Source organism: Numida meleagris, chromosome 9 (genome assembly GCF_002078875.1).
Source record: "Numida meleagris isolate 19003 breed g44 Domestic line chromosome 9, NumMel1.0, whole genome shotgun sequence".
In the NCBI taxonomy this organism is placed as follows: domain Eukaryota; kingdom Metazoa; phylum Chordata; class Aves; order Galliformes; family Numididae; genus Numida; species Numida meleagris.
This window is the reverse complement of record NC_034417.1, coordinates 3,490,781-3,504,777: the sequence shown is the minus strand read 5'-3', so window position 1 is coordinate 3,504,777 and position 13,997 is coordinate 3,490,781. Positions and strand designations below refer to the sequence as shown.

The window sequence follows — 13,997 nt, the reverse complement described above, 5'->3', positions numbered from 1 at the left end:
TTAGCAGAACTGCCCACCATTAGCCCATATCTTGCACATGAGCAGTTATATTCAGTTACAGATAGTTGAAATTCAGAACATTCTTTGTGAGGTACATTACTTCACTCTGAAAAGTAAAGAATTTTCCTGATGTTAATCTACTTTTCTCATTGCTACCCATTTAAAATTACAGGAGAGAACATGCAACTGAGAAATCTCTAACAATTTCTGATGATTTTTGCGAATAGCTGTTGAAATAGCTGAATCATACATGAAGTAGCTTTTAATCATACATTTTGAATTTTGGATTCTCAATCACAATATTTTCATATTATCTAGAACCAATTTTCTTTTGACAAGTTTCCTCATTTTGAATAATTTTCTTTAAATTCTGTGGTTTAATATGATTTCTCCCTTAACAGTCACACTGGAAGACAATGCCCTCATTGTTACCCTGTTGGTCAACAGAAACTCCATTCCAGAATTTCTTGTTCTGTAGAGGGGAAAAAAAAAGTAACAATCTCAATCAAACTGGACCAAAAAATACTGATTCTGAAAGCTCCAGCAAAGTGGGAAAAAATAGTAGTGGGACTTTTACCTTAATACTGATAATCTTAAAATAGCAATCAAAAAAGGAAGAAAAGAGTTTAACTGAAGCGAATGTTTTATTTATGTTTTTGTAAAAAGGCATCTGTGAGTAGAGATAGATAGACCCATGCAGAACTTTAGCAGAGGATAGTACAATTAACATCCTAAACTTCTCTGTCAAAAATTTCTGTTACAACTCCACCAAGAGAGGGCCGCTTGATTTTAGTTTTGTTTTATCCTAACCACTGCACGTTAACAAAAACAAATGGAGTACATTCTATTGTACTCTACTGTTACAACATCTAAGCAACTGCATCTCTCTGACTCTCACTGCGTCATCCATAGCTTAAGTTCAGATAAAATCAAGGTATCATTATCAGGGTCCTGCTGGAAGCAGTTGAATTCAGTTTGGTCAAGCTATTCATTAAAATTTTATTCAGTTTCCATTTAAAATCTGCCTTCAGTGTATCCCTGCCCTCCCCCATTCTAGCTTCCTCTTACCAGTGTAGGCTGAAATCTGGAAATTCCTACCCCTCTGAGTAATGAACAAGGATGTAATTCCTCCCTCCAAGCTCAGTTCTTTTGGATCTGCTTTGAAACTAGCTAGTAATGAAAAGACTCCTGGCCCTATTTTACTAAACTTGGCCCTGGCCACTATTTTACTAAACTTGCTTACATGATAGCTTTAACACCAGGTGCTCATTTTTGTTTCTAACCTTATGACAGATATAATATATAAGTAAAGACATACCTTGTTTTATCAACTGATGTTGGCTTCAGAAGTCATGTCAGGGTCTTTTTGTTTTGTTTTTATTTTTGTTTGCTTATTTTTACTGCATGGATGAAGAGCTTGGGGTTCCATGGCCGAATGTCACCCGCGCTGGTGTTACAGACAGATATTGGTTCCTTTTCTTGAAAGGGAATGGGAGGGGGATTATTTATTTATTTTTTAATCTTGGCATGATAATTAAGCATAGGTAATTTGCAAGATCTTAACAACTTTATGGCAGTAAAGGACCAGTAGGAATAACTATTACAACTGTCAACGTTTCTATGCTGTGTTTACAAGATTAATATACAACCACAAAAATGTGTTGCAGACAGAAACTTGGCATTAAAAGAGGAAGTCCAGGAATTTTTTTTTCTTAAGTTTAACCTATTTGGCCATTTTAAAGCAGGAAAAAGACTTTGTGGTTGTTTTAAGATAGACATTCCTGACATAGTTCTGGTTTCAGAGTTAGTATTTATGGAATTAATGGAGGCCACAGGACTCTGCCCCCTACCTTGCCCCCATTCTGCCTCTCTTCAGCAAACCTATTATTTTTTTGCACTTCATAACAGCCTATGACAGGGACAGATAAAAGCATAGTTGTGTGTTTATTCTTCCTCATTTTTGTCTTTCATTCAATTAGGCATTTGCAGAACCCTGTAACTCATGATGCCTGTTGACTTTTGATAGCGGAGGGTTTCTTTGAGAACTTCTGGAAAATTTCATCTTAGCTATGTACTCTGAACACAGTGAGTGCTTTCTATGCCTTCATGTAATGTGTATAAGGCACCCTACAATGTCCTGAAAGCCATCTTTTTTTCCCTGAATCATTTTAACTCTTCCAGCAGATAGATTTTCAGCTATTCCTGGAATAAGTGGCCTGTTGTGAAGACAGTCGCAGCAGAAATTGTTCTAGTCATATTTCTACTGGTCTGGGAAATAAATATTTAGCTTCTACCTGGCCAACACCTCATGACTTTGTTAGCGGGAGATTAAGAAAAAATTAGGAAATCTTCTTAGTTCTAAATCAAGAAAACATTGAGGTGTAACAAAAAGGGTCTTTAGAAAATGAAGCAGCTGTGCTCTGAATGTAGAATCTCCTGAAGGTTTTAAGAGCTGCAAGATGCTGTGCTGGCAGAGAAGAGACCTCTGTGAGTGACTTCTTCATTTTTCTTTTTATCTAAGGTGTCTAATTTTGCTTTAAAAATAAACAGTGTAATTCCAGTACTGAATAACATAAACCGTGAGGTTTTTATAAGTTCAAATAAATATGCTGTGAAGGAACAAAGAATCCATTATTCTCAGTCAGTTTTGTTTTGTACATTACCTGTGAACTTAGGGTATTAGTTCCTCTGTTATGGTATCTGTGATGCAAGATGGGATCCTGTTGCCCTAAGATCTGAGAAAACAAATGCACTGAGTGGTGAGCACTCGTATTTGAATCATAAGAAAGAGCAGTACCATAATCCATGTCTTACTGAGACCTAACATGAACAGGATTACTTTACCTGAAATTCTGTTAGGCAGTCTGGGGCAAAGCTGACCAGAGTCAGGCCTGGCAGTCTACCACTTAGTAGTCTACGTTTTTCTTGCTGATTAATAGAATATTTTTTCTAGAGATGTTGAACAGACAGTTAAAATGATGTTTGAGTTGTGCTAAAAGGCCATTTTAAAGTCCTGATGAGTTTGCTCAGGGAACATAATTGCTTTGTTGACTATATGATGTTGGGATGCTGTTCTGCCACAGTACACATGTTCTGGCAGCAAGTATCATTTACACAGGCTAGAAAGCCCCCTGTGTGTTATGTATTCTACAGCCAGGAAGACAGAAAGAAAATGTCAAGTTACACATAGCATTTGTTCAGTCTTGAAAACATTTAGACAAATAGAATTAATTTATTAAAACCTGAAAGTCATAGAATCATAGAATGGTTTGAGTTGGAAAGATCATCTAGTTCCTACCTCCCTGCTACAGGCAGGGACACCTCCCTCTAGACCACGTTGCTCAGAGCTCCATCCAGCCTGGCCTTGAAAGCTTCCAGGGAGGGGGCATCCACAACCTCTCAAAACCTTCAGACAGCGATGTTGTGATGTTGCATTTCTCAGATGTGTGGTGTACCACAAGCATCACACTGACTTTGCCCAGGGAGGTTGTGGCTTCTCCTTCTCTGGAGATATTCAAGACCCTCCTGGACGCCTACCCATGTAGCCTGCTGTAGGGGGCCTGCTTTCCATGGGGATTGGACTCAATGATCTCTGGAGGTCCCTTCCAACCCCTACAATTCTGTGATTCTGTGACTTCAGCTGCGAGTGCTACACTTGTGAACTGGCACTCTGGAACAAGATGTACAGCTTCAAAGGCAGCAGCTTTCGAGTTACTCACCAGTTAGTGAGTGGTCCTTGATATTTAACTTATTATACCTGTTGGTAGTTCCTCCCCTTCACACTCACCCCCATTCTCCCAAAACAGACGAAGTGAGGAGAGGTGTAAGGTGAGGGACAAATGTCAAGCTCTTTAATTTAGCCCTCTGGGCAGGTCTGTGCAAAACAATGCATATATGGTGCTGTGGGAATTCAACTCTTGTTAATGCTTCCTGTCCAGAAAATGAGCTTTGGGTTGGAATGATGAGAATGGCAAGGTAATTTTTCACTGACAAAATGGTTTACTTTATATAAATGCATGATAACGGGGATGAGTTTAATCAGTGAAACAGCAGGAAATTTGTTCTAGTTTATAAGCAACCCAGCTGGGCATACAGGGAGGTACATTAATCTGCAGCACACTTCGTATCTGTCACTATCCACGTCTGCATGTTTATAACATAGTGTGTTAGTTAGGTTCTCAGCAGATGGCTGGAAGATGCTGGCTGTGCCAGTCCTTCAGTAGCAGTTCTCTTTCTGTAGTACACGGTTCTCTAGGAGCTGAAGGTAAACATCTGTTACAAGGTAATGAAGAAAATAAAATATTGCAGATTAAAATGAACTTTACATGCCTGACATCTTAGTTGGAATTATAGGTATCTTCAAATTGAAAGACATTAGCCCATCAGGTTGCAAAGGCAGTTATCTGGACTACCTAGGGCTAAGCTCCATTAAATAAATTAACTGACACAACTCATTGAAGCCAAAAGAGGTGGCTCCACAGCTGGCCATTCATTCCCTTGTGCCAGATCAGGCTTTGTCTGATGACGTGGTGAGCAAATTCAGGTCACTGAACTGGGAAACAACAAACAGCAAAAAACCCTACAGATTTATTGTGAGTTACTGGGTTATTTCATGCAGACTTAGTGAGCTAGGTCAGCTAGGTCAAACAAACATCTGATGCAAGGGCAGGAATAAGATCCTGCAGCCTAATTCAGATCTCCCTTTCAATTACAGGGTCTACAAGATGTGCTCAGAAATATCTATCATACAGCTTCACCCTCACCATGCCAGATTCTAAACACCTTCATAAATTCTTTTTACTTTCATGATTTTCACAAGCATATATACTTCTAGCACTTTTCTTGTCTTGGTTGGTATTTTTAAAGAGTTAGACTGTTTTTGCACTGTAGTTTCTGTTTGCTCTGTGAATTTCTGTGTCTGGTTTGAATGATTCTTCAATATTGTTGTGTATTTACACTGCTGGTATGTCGTGGGAATACCCCACGTGCTAACGAAAGGTCTGGTGTCTATGTACAGGGCTTATACCCTGAGTGTAAGACAAGGAGAAGGGGAGCAACAGCAGTGTGTCAGGCTCTCTAAGGGAGAAAAGTATTTTAACTGAGATTTAATGTTTTGTAGATAAACACGATGACAGTGTAATCTCTTTGCATGGAAACAGCAATGCTAATTTATTGTATCCTTAATTTAATTGGTAACATCCTTCGCAACTGCGGTTTCCTCCAAAAGGGAAAAATAGGAATATTTTTTGAAATCTTCATTTTTTTAGTTGTCTCAATGCAGAAAATTGTCTAACATGTATAGATTATATTTCCTCACTGTAGTCATAAGAAGTATGCTTCCAGTGTTGTTAATTAGCTGACTCTTAATTAGAGAGCAGAAGATTTCTTTTCATGCTGTTCAGCATAGTATTTTTTTTCCTCCAAAGAGACTTATGCCATGAGTTTTCATGAACTCTTTTGATACTCTTGATGCTCCCAGTACTGTTTTTCCATGGGAGGATCAAATCTGGAGAATAACACTGCTGCCCTCCCAGTAATGGGTGCTGCACATCATAGTAGCAGCTTTATTTTGTACCAGCAAACTTCACAGTGTAGAGACAGTGTCTGTAAGGGCTAGGCCTAGGTGTTGGCAATAGTCACAGTGAGATTCTCTTAAAATGAATACTTCCTCCTTCTCCTTGGGCATTTAGACAATCTTTAGAAGTTGCTTTCCAATATAGCAGATTCTTGCCTAGTCATCTGCTGAATTTATTCCTTTTCCAGGAAATTCATGCATTCCAGGTTAGTCCTTCTCTGAAGCTTCTCAGGAAAAGAGGTGTTTTGACAAGAAAAGAAATTAAATTAATATAGGTACTGGGTCAAAGAAACATGAGAACATTGGGATACTTACTAGCAAACGGTTAAGGGAAGAAAAAAACAAATAAAAGCACAGTGGGATGCTTCTTTCCCAGCTGCACTGTCTGGTCTTCCTCACTCCTTCCAGCAACGGTTTAGGGATTTCTGATCAGTTTTTCATCCAAGCAAACACATTAACAAATTTTCATGAGCTAATAGACTGTGTATTCATGTAGTAGTTTGCTGAGTTTTTTTTCAACCTATTTATACTGTTGGCCTTCAAAGCAAAGCATCCTGTGGCAGTGAGTTCCATAGTTTAATTACACTTCTTATGAAAAAAACATTTGCTTTTGTTTTAAGGCTGATAATTCCAGTTGGGTGCTCCCAGGAAAAATAGTGAGTAATTGTTTCCTTTTCATAGTTAGTGAGTTTGAATTTAAGCATGTGTTTAAGTTAAGCATGCTCTGAAATAGTTGGCTGAATTAAATCCTTAGAATTTTCATCATCTCCTGCTGTAACATCTTGAAGACACGACTGCTAAAGGAACTGGTGTTTCCATACAGCTTTCAGTTCCAATGATTTTAATAATATTTCATGTTGATGTTTTTAATTTGTAAGTAAAAAATTCTCTTCCCTTGATACTGATGCTAAGATGTGATTTATGGACTGCTAGAAATAATTATGACAGAACCTTGATAACAAGCAGTGTAGTAAAAAAGGACAATCCAGTTACTGTGTGTACAGTTGTCGTAGTGCTTCCCAAGTAAGTTCTAACCAGCCCCTCATGTTTTCATAGTATACAGACTCAGAAGGAGAGGTACAGAGAGGGTAAGTGACATGGTAAGGCACCAGCTGGAAATCAGTGACAAGCTCTGACTTAAAATAGGATTCTTTTCTTCCTTCTGATTGTTACATTACATGAGCTTTTATAAAGCTTCCTTTTTAATTAGGAAAATTATATAACATTTCTGGAATCCAATCGATCAAAACAGTTGCATTTATCCCTAGTTTTTGTCTAATTTTAAGCATAAGAGTCAAAGCTGTGGTGGAAGTGGTGTTTTCATTTATGAATAAATTACTTACTTAAAAAAAAAAATCCACTCAACCATTTTGTCAGAATCCTTGAGAGCCTAAGGATTTCATGCTTTGAAAACCAGTTATTAAACAAAATAAACTGCACAGAGGAAGGAGAGAAGCATAAGGTTTTCCAAAGTTCAAAAAAGAATAAAAAGAAGTACAAAGATCTTATTCTAAGTACCAAACTCCTACACCAATATTGAGAATTAATTCACATCAGATTGGAGGCAGAAGGATCCCATTGTTTTTGTTTTAAAATATATTTTTCATTAAAATGATATATGTCATACATAACATTTGACCAGATTATATTTTATTATTTCTATTTTTAACATATGGTGCAGGAGTATGTTATATTTATTGTCTTTAAAGCATGCAGAAACCAGAACTAAGTATTTTTTACTATACGCTCATGCAGATGTTGTATTCTGCGGAACAGAAGAGGTCCTGCAGATATCCTGTTTAATTAGAGAAAACAAAGGCCAAGCTTACTCTGCAGAAAAGACCTCCCATATTAGAGATCCCAAGTTTGGTTCCAAGCAAGCTGCTGATTCTACACTGGGCAGCATAGTATCACGCAGAGATAGTGAGCACAGTTTGGGTGCTGGCAGTGCTCTAAGTGCTAGTTAATTAGCTTATATACCTTTGTGTATTCATGCAGCTAAACTTCGTCAAGTTCTGCCGCTAAGTTGAACACCTGCTTGAGGATTTCCACAGGGTGCTCATTATGTGGCATATACATGCCCAAAGGATCTGCAAAATGAACCTGGTAATAAGTGATACAGTAGGAGGGGAAAAAATAAATAGTAATACTGGTAAATGTACCAGATACCATTGCCTTAAGTACAAGAAATGCATTTACACCCTGGAGTACACAGACAACCATGTCTTTATTTAAAGCAAAGTAATATGGAAAATATATAGGGTGAAAAAGAAGGTTTCATGTGTGATGTGTAAGATCTGCTTCTCTGATTTGTGGGCTTGTGGAGAACAACACAATGAAATTCATGCTTTGCTTTCACAAGAAAAATCTCATGTGAAACAATTACACTTGGTGCAACAGCCCTGACAAAAGTATGGCTGATTGCTTGTCTAAAGCAAATAAATTTTAGCTGCCTAGCAGATACCCCGGTTTTTGACACAGGATTTATTTCAGCAAACCAACACATGCTAAAATAAAATGTACATGCTATACACTGAAAGTCAAATACATGAGTAGAACTTGAAAAACACATCTTCTTTTCCTAGTGCTCACTTGGTGTCAGCGTGCAGTTGTTACAGATCTGTCGCGTGCTGCCCGATGTTTCAGTGATGAAGCAGATGGCAAACAGTGTCCAAGTGTTGTCTTGAAAACCATTCAGGCTACCAGGGGCAGTAACAAAATCTGAAAGTTGCCTGTGCAGAAGTTGAATCGGCAACTTGTAAGGAACCCCAAACCTGCTTCTGTTTTACGCATGCTAGGTTTGTAGCAGTTATCAGTTTGCAGCAAGGTGTCTAGAATTAGTAGATGCTGGTTTGCAGAACCTTTTTCTGTCAGTGTCAAAGTGCGGCAGAATGTGCTATCCTACTCATCTCTATAGCCCAGATGAATGAGTCCAGAATATCTGAATCTGCCTAACTCTTGGCAGTTGTGTGTTTTTGAAGCCATTGCTGTAGGGCTGCATGCTAGAGAAGAAAAGCTGCGAGCAGCCTTCAACTTCATGTGGACTTGTGTTCGCTATGCTGCTGGTTGTGCAGCCTCTGTTAGAAGCTGTTGTTCTTTCTCATAAACAGCTGAAGTGAAACTGTAATCAACAAAGTAAAATTTTTGCAAAAAAAAGCCACTGGGGAATTCTGTCTCTGGTTAAGCCCACTGTCGGCTGCTGAGGAATCGTGTGCAGATGATTCTTAACTTGTTAACTTCAGCCGCGAACTGTCAAGAACCACTCTGGCAGAGGGCTGTAATAGTCCAAGTCCAAATGTTTGCTAAGCCTATTGTCCCCCTAGACCCATGAATGTTAAAATAGCTTCTAATGAAACTTTAGCTTCTGGCTGGCTCTTTGCCTGCTATCCAGCTGTAACAGTTATGCCATCTGCGTGCCAGTTTTCAATTCTACTTGATTAACAATTCATACAGACCATGGGATGGTTGAAATGGATGTTAAGCATGTTGACATGCAGAGGATTACCTCTTCAAACATTTGTATTGTTGGCACCTGCAAGCTGCTGTTTCGATAAGCATTGTTACAACACCAGCAATTAGCTGAGAGAAGTATGACAGTCAAAGAACGACACGAGGCCTTAGACGTATTTCAAAACAATGCTCCCTAAAATTGATCTGTAAATTGGAAATATAAGGGCCATTTTACCTTCATAATGAAAAGAAGCTGTAAGCTCCAAACAACCTGCAGTGATCTTAATGCTTGAAACTGCTGTCTGAATGCTGAAATAAGTGTGTTGTGATATACTGAATTAACTATTACAGTACTTCTACAGAGGGCCTGCAGACGCTCATCTCTGCCGTTACCCAAGTGCTGTTGTACAGCATTCTTATGGCAGTCTTGTATCCAGTATTCTTATACAGCTTTCCAAAGCAAATGGAAAGCTGTTCACTTTGGCGACATGGTAACTAACTAATTCATAGAAAGATCTTTTTTCTAAAGAAATATGCTACTCTTGATGGAATTCAACAACTTATTTCACATCTTCCCTTTGGATCTGGTAATTTTTGTCTTGCGTTGTGACATAAAAGTATGTCCTCTGAATTTTGGGGAAACACATTTAACATCAAATCAGAAGTAATTCCAGGAAAGTGATTTTATTCTATTTTCTTCTGTTTCATAGTGGGAGGCAAATGTGTAAATGTAAATTATACAGACCTGTGAATTCTGCCCAAATAACTTTCCATAGAAGAAACAGCATGAAGACTAATGAGGACATCAAGTTCTTTAACCAGAAGAGCATTAACTGCCAGGAACTGGTGAAAGGTTTCAGAGATAAAAAGGATAAGGAACTAATGGGAGGACAGATTAATATGTATTTGTTATTCCAGTGGACTGGCTTTTCTATGTTTATTATTACTGAATATCATCTGTCATGTTTAAATAATAACACATCAAGTTGCCAGCTCAAAGATCTCAGTGATATGAAATGCATATTTGCTATTAGGGAGGATGGGAAAGAACAAGCTGAGATTGTGGGATACATGAAGATATGTGACGGAAGGACAGGGGTAGTTCCTGAGCTACACACAATTACCTGAACCGAGACTAAACAATTTCACAGATCTTCTGCAGTGTCAGCAAGTTTCAGGCTGTTCAAATACAAGGCCTAAAGTGAAGGGGATAAAACATTATTTCTACTGCAACATGATGAATGCTTGTTTATAAAATAATGCTGAATGCATCTTTCTTCACTGTCTTTCCTTCCTTTAAAAAAAGAACAGATACAGGAAAAAAGAAACCTCTACATTTCAGTAGAGATTTTTAAATTAAGTCTTTAAATGCATGAAGGAACAGAATGACAGTAAGGATGAGAAACAAGGCATATAGCCTCAATACCGGTTGGCCCCTACTAGGACTGGGTGAACATTGTTGTTAAAATTAGCTGATTGTCATCTGGAAAGTAGGCAGGAGACCATGTCACAAAAATCACCTTCACTGGCTCTGCCAAGTGCCAACAGGGAGCTCAAGGCTCAAGTAAGCATTTTGCTCCTATTTGCTCCAAAAACATCCTGGAATCGGTAATGACTGCAAGTGAGTTTGATCTTTTTCCCTTTTTTTTTTCTCCTGTGTGTGTGGTCTTGTAGGGTAATGAGAAAACTTTGGCCAGACCTGGTAGGCTAGCTGCTGGCAAAAAAAAAAAAAGAACAATAACATTATTTAAAGGTATAATCAGTTGGTTCTTGGGATCTTACCACCAGAAAGGTGAATATTCAGTTCAAATAAGGAAGTTTACTGTCTTTCAGAAGTAATCTTTTTACCTTCTAGGCTCATATACTGCATTTTGACAATTTAATTTCTAATTTTCTTGAACAAATCCAATCCTATTGAAACTGAGTAAATGTTGAAGACCAAGTGTTGTAATATAAAATTTGCTTTTCCCAGAGCCAGATTCATATAGCCTGTGCCAGTGTTTCTGCTCGTCTCAGAATCTCTGAAGACTCCTTACTACTTTCCTAGGTTATCAGTCATGAGCAGGCAGCTTGAATTTAGGCTGCACGAATCTGGATATATTTTCCTTCACGCTGTCCACATTCAGACTGATTGTTGTTATATGCCAGTTTGAGAACTTCCACAAAACAAAATGAGCCATGGCTGATAATGAGCATTCACATGTACAGCCTAGAAGCTTCTGCTGATTCACTTAGAAGAGCTGCTTTTTCTTTTCTAGAGTTCACCTGCTGTGAACTTAGATATATGATTTCAGGAAATTCTTAAAAGGCTTTTAGTGTTCTCAATTGTGGCCAAGACAGGGGAGGTGGTTGTCTGCCCTGGTATGTCCGTAACATCTCCTTCTGTACTATTGGTATCAAGGGGTGGATGTCAGAAAAATCATCAGGTGTCTTGGCTATTTCTTCCATTCCTGCTCTACTCCACAATTTACTATCATCATATATTGCTCTGTAGGTCAGAAACACGGATCTTTTAAGACCGTGTAGGGTAACTGTTCTGCCAGAACAGAATCTCCAATAAAACTGCAAAGCTATACTTTGGTACAGCTTATAATCACATAGATGTGGCAGTAGATACTGCAACGATAGTGTATTCATCTATATATAGCTCAGAGCACTGGCAAATGGATGGAGTTACATCTTTTGAAGGCACTGTCCAGGACAGTGGATATTTCAAGAACTTTTTTCTCACCTTGCATTCAGCAGAACCGAGTCTGATATCATTTGATATAGTGCAATTCAGAAGGAAATCCACTGTATTTAATGTCAGTTATGACTGCGCCCTTTCACCAGGAGCGAATTACTTCCTTTTGGATCTGTTGATCCACACTTCTTTCCAGTTGAGCATTTTGGCATAACCTGAATAAGTCTTTCCCCCAGCCCCCATCACATATTACTTGCTCTTTACTGTGACCTTCCTCTTTAGCATTCTTTTCTCTTTCACACTAGCATGCTTTAAATTGAAATGGACCAGATGTTTTTTGCAAGACTATTTTTTTAAGTACCAGACGAATGTAGTTGAATTCAATTAAGTGACTTCCGTAGAGATTTAACGGAGTGGAGCGCAAGCACAGCAATGTATAAGTACAAATAGTTCTAAACAAACTGCTTTTCTTTATTTGGCCTAAAACTATCTGAACCTCTGAAAAAAAGGATGTGTGAAAACATCTTACCAAAAGTGGTTGTTTTTTGGTTCTTTTGTTTGCTTGTTTTGTTGTGTTTGTTTCTGTCTCTGTTACTTGATTCTTGTTTATTTCTTCCAGAGAAGTAGTTTTGGTAAGCTACAGTTAAAGCAAACCTCCCAATTTTAAAAATGAAACACAGTACAAAGTGCTGGGAGATGTAAATTTACTCAGCTGAAAAGGAATTAGAGTGAAAGGAGTTGCGCAGAAAAAGATCTCCGAGTTATTTTAGGACCCTTAGGTCATGAGTTAGGTCATGAGCTCCTTACCATTTGCTGTGGCATCTGAACAGACCCTTGGATTACAGATCAGGGCAGGTGCAGAGGACTGCACTATAAATACTTTTACCCTTAAGGAGTTCACGGATTTCATAGAGTGGCCTCGTTGAATGACAAACTGAACAGCAACATGTTCGTTCTGAAGGGGAAGATTATCAAAACAATTTGAGAAGAATTTAGAAATTTACTTTCCAACAGGTCATGTCCCAGTTTTTTAGTTTCCAAAGCCAAAGTGCTCTTCACAATTACCCTAGAAATATTCTGGATAGCCTTTAGAAGGTTATAACATGCATTTATCAAGCTTGAGTGGCATGTTCAGGGGTATTTCTGTACTCATTTGCTGCCCACTGGGCGTTACAGAGAACTGACCAGCAGGATTCCTCCCTTCTATTTTAAGCCTTTCTGCTGCCTTATGGCTAAGTATATATATGACCACTTTCCTCAGGGGAAGTTCTGCCATTTCTACACTTGTAGAAATATTGTCCCTTGGCTCCCTTTGCGCAAAGCTCTTTGAGATCCTTACAGGATAATATATGCACTACTTGTGGTAGTAAAACCTACTTAATCAATTCAGTACCTATTTTTTATTTATTTTCCAGGTAGATACGGATGTTTTCTATTTCCCATTTTTTTACTGATATGCCATAGTCCTGCCTCTCCCTTTGTCCAAAATAAACCTTCCATTTTTAGAAAGGCTGCAAAGGGCTCAAAAACCTTTTCAAAATGAGTTGGTATTTTATTTACATTTGTCTCCCTCCAGGGGAACACTGTGCTTCTCAAAAGACACATATAGTCTTATGTGTTCATTCTGACTGACCTAATTCGAATCCTTCCTCATCTTTTAAGAGGCATGTTTTCACAGAACTGGAAGAACCAGTTGCAGCATGAAGTTAGGTGTCACTTCCTGCATATTCCTTAAAAAAAAAAAAAAAAAAAAAAGACAACTCCAACTTTGTTAGAAAGTCTATTTGAAGGTTTTTTCCAAGCGAGTCCACCTGCCCTTTTGTATGTCATCAGCATCTCTGCTGAGAATTGCCTTCGGCTGGTCCAACTATGAACAGAAAAGCAGATTCTTAATACAAGTTCTGCCTGTGTCAAGAGATCTATGGCATGGCACAGGAACATCGTGATATAAGCAGATTCTGGCCTCGTCCTGGGAAACAAAATCAAATTGTTAGGAAGCCTGAAGTGCCACATCACTTACTTACAGGAGACGTAGTGAAATTAAACATATATATATATGTATGTGTGCATAAATGGCGTGTGGATATGTTTTGCCAGTTCTTTGTGTTGGCTGGCTTGGTGTTACGAAGAGCCTGATTTAAATAACAGAACTCAAGACCAGTGTAGTAGGTGCAGAGCTGAGTAAAACTGCAGCTGGGGTGTTCGTGCACCATTTGTCAACGAGGGAGAGCAGCCAGCCCCTGCAGTGCTGGAGTGGCGATGGGGGAAGTTGTGAGGGGCATTACAGAA

General features: G+C 38.6%; 1 long non-coding RNA gene across 1 annotated transcript in view; it reads left to right on the top strand.

Moving 5' to 3' along the window:
- The window catches only part of LOC110403642, a 44,975-nt gene extending 31,542 nt beyond the window's left edge, over nt 1-13,433 (top strand). The window contains exon 5 of the long non-coding RNA XR_002441773.1: nt 4,715-13,433. This is a non-coding gene — a long non-coding RNA (uncharacterized LOC110403642). The remainder of the gene's footprint in view (nt 1-4,714) is intronic.